Source organism: Macadamia integrifolia, unplaced genomic scaffold, assembly GCF_013358625.1.
Source record: "Macadamia integrifolia cultivar HAES 741 unplaced genomic scaffold, SCU_Mint_v3 scaffold_179A, whole genome shotgun sequence".
In the NCBI taxonomy this organism is placed as follows: Eukaryota; Viridiplantae; Streptophyta; class Magnoliopsida; order Proteales; family Proteaceae; genus Macadamia; species Macadamia integrifolia.
In genome coordinates, this window is record NW_024870631.1 from 68,513 (window position 1) to 75,176 (window position 6,664).

Sequence of the window (6,664 nt, forward strand, 5' to 3'; positions counted from 1 at the left end):
TACATTTTTAATATAAGGGACTTATCCCATGTAGCATTAATTTTTACACTTCAATTACACCTGCCAATAATTTTGTACATTAATCAATATTAGTAATTACTAATAATATTAATAATTAACCAAAAAAAAAAAAACAAAAGTGGCGAGCGATTAATGTACAAAACGTAATAAATTGTCGCCAGGGACGTTTTGGCAACGCCATATGACCCTTGGCGGTCGATTAATGAGACTGACCCTAATCGGTCTGTTGATTTGCCCTCTCCAAAATGCCGGGATGCCTAATCGTCGCCATGGCGACGCCGTGACAACTATGATACCATACATAGGATTTAGGAGTCGGTTAGGATTTCTTTCTTTTGAGTTAGTTTCCTTTTATGGGTTTGTTTCCTAATTAAACTGGTTTCTATCTCAGTTTAATTATTTTTTTTCCCTATATATTGGCTGTAATTGATGGACAAGTTAGAGAGTGAATTGAATAGTTTAATGGAGACTTGGTTTTGTGCTCTGTGAGAGAGTGTCTTCCCTTCTTCCCCCCTGCTACTCTGATCTTCCCCACCTTCCCTAAGGACTCTACATCACATTCCTTCAACAATAACCATTCCTTCGACAAATTTCTCTCTTCAGCGCCAGTTTCCAGGACCTTAAGCAAGGTCAAGCCATCTGAAAAAATTAACCTTGCCTTATTCACAGCCACCCTAAAAGTTGACCGTCACTCAAAATATCAACTTGGTAGCTATCTTAGTCGTTGTACAACGTATCATTATATTCCTTAATACTTTTCCAGAAATGACTGCCTTATTATATTTCTTAATTCTTTTCTGGAAATGACTGCCTAGAACTCCTTTTACAGAAATACCTGGTATAAGAGTGGTTGTCATCCACTATATGGATCGATATTTGTTTTATTCTTCAACAATAGTCTCTAGTGAAGGATAAACCATTTGTCAATTTCTGACAGATACGGATGCCCTTTTCCAGCCATGTGGAGGGATGATGTGGCTAATGCAGACTGCTAGTTCAATAATTTTACCAGTCCCAATGTCTGGGGATTTGTTTGTTGGGGACTAATAGAAAGGGATCATCTTGTTATGAATTTGTAGATGGGTAGGACAGAATGGAAACTTGATTTGTCTGTTGACAGAGTTATGTCTTTTTTTTCCCCTCCGCTCCAAGCAGGTGGTGTTGTATGATGAACCTACCGCTGGGCTTGATCCAATTGCATCTACTGTTGTCGAAGATCTCATCCGCTCTGTCCACATGAAAGGTCATGATGCAGAGGCTAAACCAGGGAATATTGCATCTTATGTAGTTGTCACTCACCAACACAGTACCATAAGAAGAGCTGTTGATAGGTATTGCTACTTCAGAACTTTTCTGTACTGTCATGTTTCAATCTAACCAGAGGTCTATCATCATAGGTTATTGTTTCTCCATGAGGGGAAAATCGTCTGGCAAGGGATGACTCATGAATTTACTGAATCAACAGATCCAATTGTTAGACAGGTATGCTTGCATCAATGTTTCTTTCTGAATAAATGATGTGTGATTCATAGAATGAAAAAAGTTAAGATAAATAAAGTAAAAGAGGGGAAATGGAGGCAGCTTACAGGACGTCATACTTCTTTTCTGATGAATAACAACTTCATTAATTAGAGAAAACATCTTGAAAAGAAGACGGTGCAAAATATTATCGACATTGACAAAACTGAAACACTAATAATATATCATGGGACAGGATGTGGGCTAGGTTGCACACTGAACACTTCTGTTATGACTCACTTCCCATAGCACAGGGACTTTCTGAGTTTTGGAAAGGCATGGGCTTTCCAGATAATCCCTTCTTATTGACATTGGGTTGATGGTGTAGCATGCCAAGAAGTAGTAGAAAATTCCCCTGTAGGAAATAAACTCTAACTCTTCCTTGTTCTTTTCGGATAGTGAATGAATGATCTTGTGTGGGCATGCTATACGAGTAGTGACCTGTAGAAACTGTGTATTTGATACCTTTTTAAATCCAACCAATGCCAGACCATATGGTGTTGTGAGGGCATATAAATGAGGTCTATTTTATAAACAGTGGTTATTTTTATTACTGCGCAAAGGATCCTCCTAAAGCTTTGATGGTCACTGCCCTCTTAATATTCTTCCAATCCTTGTCACCCTGTCAACTAGACTAAATCCTTGCCCATAACCCATATAGACCTGACCACCTTAGGCCTAATTCCTAACTATGAGTATCTTTAGAGAATCACTACAACTTAGCTGAGAAACTTCTTTCTTATATTTATGTTTTCCATCCACAGGCCACCCTTTTGAATGGACTTGCGGAGAATCAGTCAAGGGGCTAATTTTTTTTTTTCTAAGATACCACTAGTTCTTACTGATAGCTTCTTTGAAACTTCTAAATGATATCTCATATTTGAGCAGGAATCTTGAAGATTGTCAGGTAGATTAGGAGATTGGGCATAGTGAATTTGACATCCAATCCCTAACCTCATGCCCGTGATATGAAACACCCTTCACCTAGCTAACTTTTTGTAATTCTCCTCGCAATTGGGTCCTAGAAATTCCCTGACCTTGGGTTCTTGCCTGAGCAAAAGGTATTTGACAGATTAATTAATCCTCACTTGACTCAATTCCTGATCTCAAGCTTTTGTATATTCTTCTCTTAAGCTCTCGCACTCGACAAACTTGTCATTTTATTATACGATGATCTTTGAAAATATTCACTTCTCTCCCTTTCAGGAAATTCTTGATGTGACCTTTCTATTTGGCTTTCTTGATTAGGGCACAGAGACCTGCAAAAATGTTTGAAAATAGAGAATGATCCCCATCTTAGGTCTGAAAAGGTCATTATGTCTGGCATTGATAAAAATGGAGTACGTAAGGCTTAAGCTCCCAACTGAGATTTCTTTGGCTTGTAAATGAACAAATAGAAGTTTTATTTCCTGTAATTGATTTAGTTTGTTCACTAGGGATCTTCAATTTTCAAAAGGAGACTTGCCCTTCCTAAACCTTGCAGTAGCGGGAGCCTCGTGCAGTGGGTTGCTCTTCTTTTTTTTTCTTTCCCAAAGGATATCACGTTCCCTCACATTACATGATGAATTTCCATTTCCATTGAATTTTTCTCTCTTTGTTTCAAAAATTAACAAGACCAGATCTGCCATCAGTTGAGTACTTCTTGGTTGGCTCAAATATCAATGATTTTTTGAACCTCCACACACACACACATGCAGGTAATTCTATGTTTTGATGATTAAAAAAAAAAAAAAAAACTCAAATTTATTTTTGTCCCCCCCCCCGGCGGCGGCATGGGGGCATGGTATGAGTGAGTAGGATTAAGGTGTATTCTAATCTCTTCAAGTATTTGGATTTGCAGTTTGCATCCGGAAGCTTAGATGGGCCGATTAAGTACTTATGACTAATATACAGCCTGTGCATGCAATTTGTATCATTCACTGTTCATGAGCTGTTGGGTGCCAATTTACTTCATGAATTCAGTCTTTAGGACGGAGGTCAGATGGATGCTTCTTTTCCCTCCCCTAATGCCACGTTTGCTGCCTCTCGTAAGGGAATAGTGTACAAATTTTCGATGCATGCTCCTAGCAAAAATATATAGTTCATGTCCCCGACTTTGAGGAGAATCATATTCTTTGAGCCAGTGGCAGACCGAAGTTGATGGATTTGAGTTGCATGGTTAGATGCTTATGAGGTGAGCACAGTTTTGATTCTTCTTTTAGGTATTTGTTCTGTAATCTTTTTTCATTGGGGGAGGAGGTCCCGTGGGAGCCCAGTGGAGGAAATTGAAAAAGATTTGGGGGAAGCTGCTATGATTTGTATTACATAAATGTACATTTTACAGAGCTGTAACTCAAATCTTCATACTGAATATCATTCTCTCACTCAAAGTGTGTGTTGACCATTTGTGTGGTAGATTAGAGGTTTGACCAGAAAGGGCAATTGTGGTTTTATAAAAAAAGAAAAAATTAGTCAGATTTCTTGCGCCAGAAATCAAGTAAAAATTTTCTTTGACGGGCATGCTTTGAGGGAAAATAATCCTCTGTTTTTCTCATCCCTGTTTTTCCCTGTTTTGCTACTTGCAGAACACGACATGTGGACAACTTTAAGACCAATGCACCAGATGTAATAATCCTCACCCAACCTTGACCGTTGGATCCTCTGTTGTCCACGTGTCATGTTCTGCAGGTAGCAAAACAAGGAAAAACAGGAATAAGAAAAACAGAGGATTTTGATCCTACTTTGAGAGGCTATCTAGACATGATACTAATTTCTTCCTCATTGGAGGGATGTGGCAATTCTGACTGTCTTGTACCCTGAATATTTCAGACTTTTAATACTTTTTTGTTCCTCCCTCTGGACCGCAATTTTAAAATCAGATCAGATCGGTCAAAATCATCCAAATCAGATCAGTATAGCGAGTTTTTGACCAATCTGATACTGATTCAATTGTATGATTTAAGGGTAAAAAGGTTCAAAAAACCGTTTTTTGTTTTTTGTTTTTTAAACACGAGGGTAAATTCATCTGATGCTGAATGATTTGATACCAATTAAAGATTTGTTTGGTTAATTCCATTAATGAACGAGACCTCAGCCTAAGGGTGTTAGCGTAGAACCAAAATCAAAACCCACAATAGAAGCTTTTTTTTTTTTTTTTTTTTTTTGTTGCTGATGTCCGGGTTTATGGCTCATACGAAGTTCGTTGTTCATCAACTGCACTACCCCTTAGGTTAGAAGTTGGTCGTTTAAAATTGACAAATCGGAGTAAATTGGTTCGATTTTGGTTTCAAAGCCTAGAATCTTTTCTCAGGTCTGTTTGGTTTTATTAACTAAAAAGAATAACTATTTTTTTAATCGTAAAAAAAAATTGTTAAAATTATATTATTTTATTTATTTATTTATCATGTGGATGATGAATTCTAATCCTTTTTAATGCCTGGAAAAAAAAAATTTGGACTATAATAAATAAGTGTTATTTTGTTGGTAAAGATGTAAAAAGTTGGTTCAAATATCTAAAATAGAATCTAAACTTATTATAAAATCGAATTAAAATCGAATAAATGTGAAATCGAAATCTAATAGAACTAAGTAGGTTTGGTTTTGGTTTTGGTATCTGAAATGTTTTCCTATTCTTAGTTCGGTTTGGTATGATTTCTATATTTTTATCTTGAAATGAATCAAAACCAAATCAAATAACCAAAACTGAACCAGTCCTAGGGGCTCTCACTTTGGCACCAAGTTGCCCTTTCTGGGGGCGGGTTGGACCGAGGATCGGCTACTCTGATACCACTGTTACGGTCTTGGAAGAACTCAACCCCATAAATCGGCTTACAAGGTGAGGGGACCCAAGAGGATATCAACTCACATCAATTCCTATAGGAAAACGATGTCGGATCAACCCCCATAAGCTGATATGGGATCGTAACAGTCCCTACCAAGAGCTTATTTGTAAAATAGAAACTAAAGGAGGACACTACATAATAATCTTGATGACAAGTTAGTTAGTTACACATATTTGCTACCCAAAAAAACAAAAGAGTTAGACATATTCAATTCAAAAAAAAAAAAAAAAAATCCAGTTATACATATAAACTCAAATATGATTCTCACATCAAAGTTTATTATAAACACTTCTGCTTTCTAGTTCTGAAGTTGTTAAGGATGGGACTTCCATGTCATATATACCTGTCAGGTTAAGCTTTTGAGACGAAATCTAACTTGTTATTAAAGCGAGTTTTGATCTTTTGGCGGGTTTTAGCCTCTCAACACCCATTCCATTAGGCTAAACTCATGGGTCTATTATTTTACCTTTTAGTCTTTTCTATCATGGTCCAATGGACATTCAGCGCCGGAGCCTCCTGACCATAGTTAGTTAAAGCTTGTTTAAAATGTCATTCCCAAATTTTCTTGTTTAAAACATGTTACTTATGGGTCCCAAATTTAAAAAAAGAAAAAAGAAGAAGAAGAAGAAGAAGAAGAAGAAGAAGAAGCAGAAGAAGAAGAAGGGTTTGTTTGGTTTCAATGTATTAAAATCATTGCAATTTTTTTTTTGGTCTTTTGGTTTTTGTTTTTTTTTTGCTTTTTGTTTTAGGAATAATAGTTTATAAAATATATTTTCAATACTTGGGCTATATAGATGGGATATTACTACCCCTTCGCATATTGGGTGTTACGATCCCACTTTGTTAAATTAAAAAGATAAAAGAAAATAGAAAAGAGAAGAAACCCACTTCGAGGGGTGCAGACCTGCAAATAGTTCCTTTGAGGAAACCGACCTCCAATCTTTACGCAATTACGTCATTCTTCGTTTCCTTAATCCAATTCACTATTTAAATACAAGGAGTTACTTATCCCCAACACTACCAAGCTAAGAAATAGGAACCCACGTCCCAAATACTAACACACTACCCCAAAAGACTTGGTAAAAGTCAAACAACCGAAGAGCTAAGACTTAAAAGACTTATAATGTAGTGATACATAACACCCATTAACAAACAATGAAAAACATTAACCACACATTAATCCACTAACCCACACCCTTTTCACCCACATAACATTCCTCCCCTCTTAAAAAGGACCTTGTCTGAGGTCACAATACACAAAAATGTAAAAACCTCCTACATCCCAAACTTTTCTTGGTACAATC

General features: G+C 36.8%; 1 long non-coding RNA gene across 1 annotated transcript; it reads left to right on the forward strand.

Annotated features, from left to right (window-relative positions):
• Positions 1-1,168: 1,168 nt before the first annotated feature.
• LOC122071046 lies at positions 1,169-3,902 on the forward strand. The gene is made up of 3 exons (XR_006138039.1): positions 1,169-1,352; positions 1,419-1,503; positions 3,380-3,902. It is a non-coding gene; the product is annotated as an uncharacterized LOC122071046 (long non-coding RNA).
• The last annotated feature ends 2,762 nt before the right edge of the window (positions 3,903-6,664 follow it).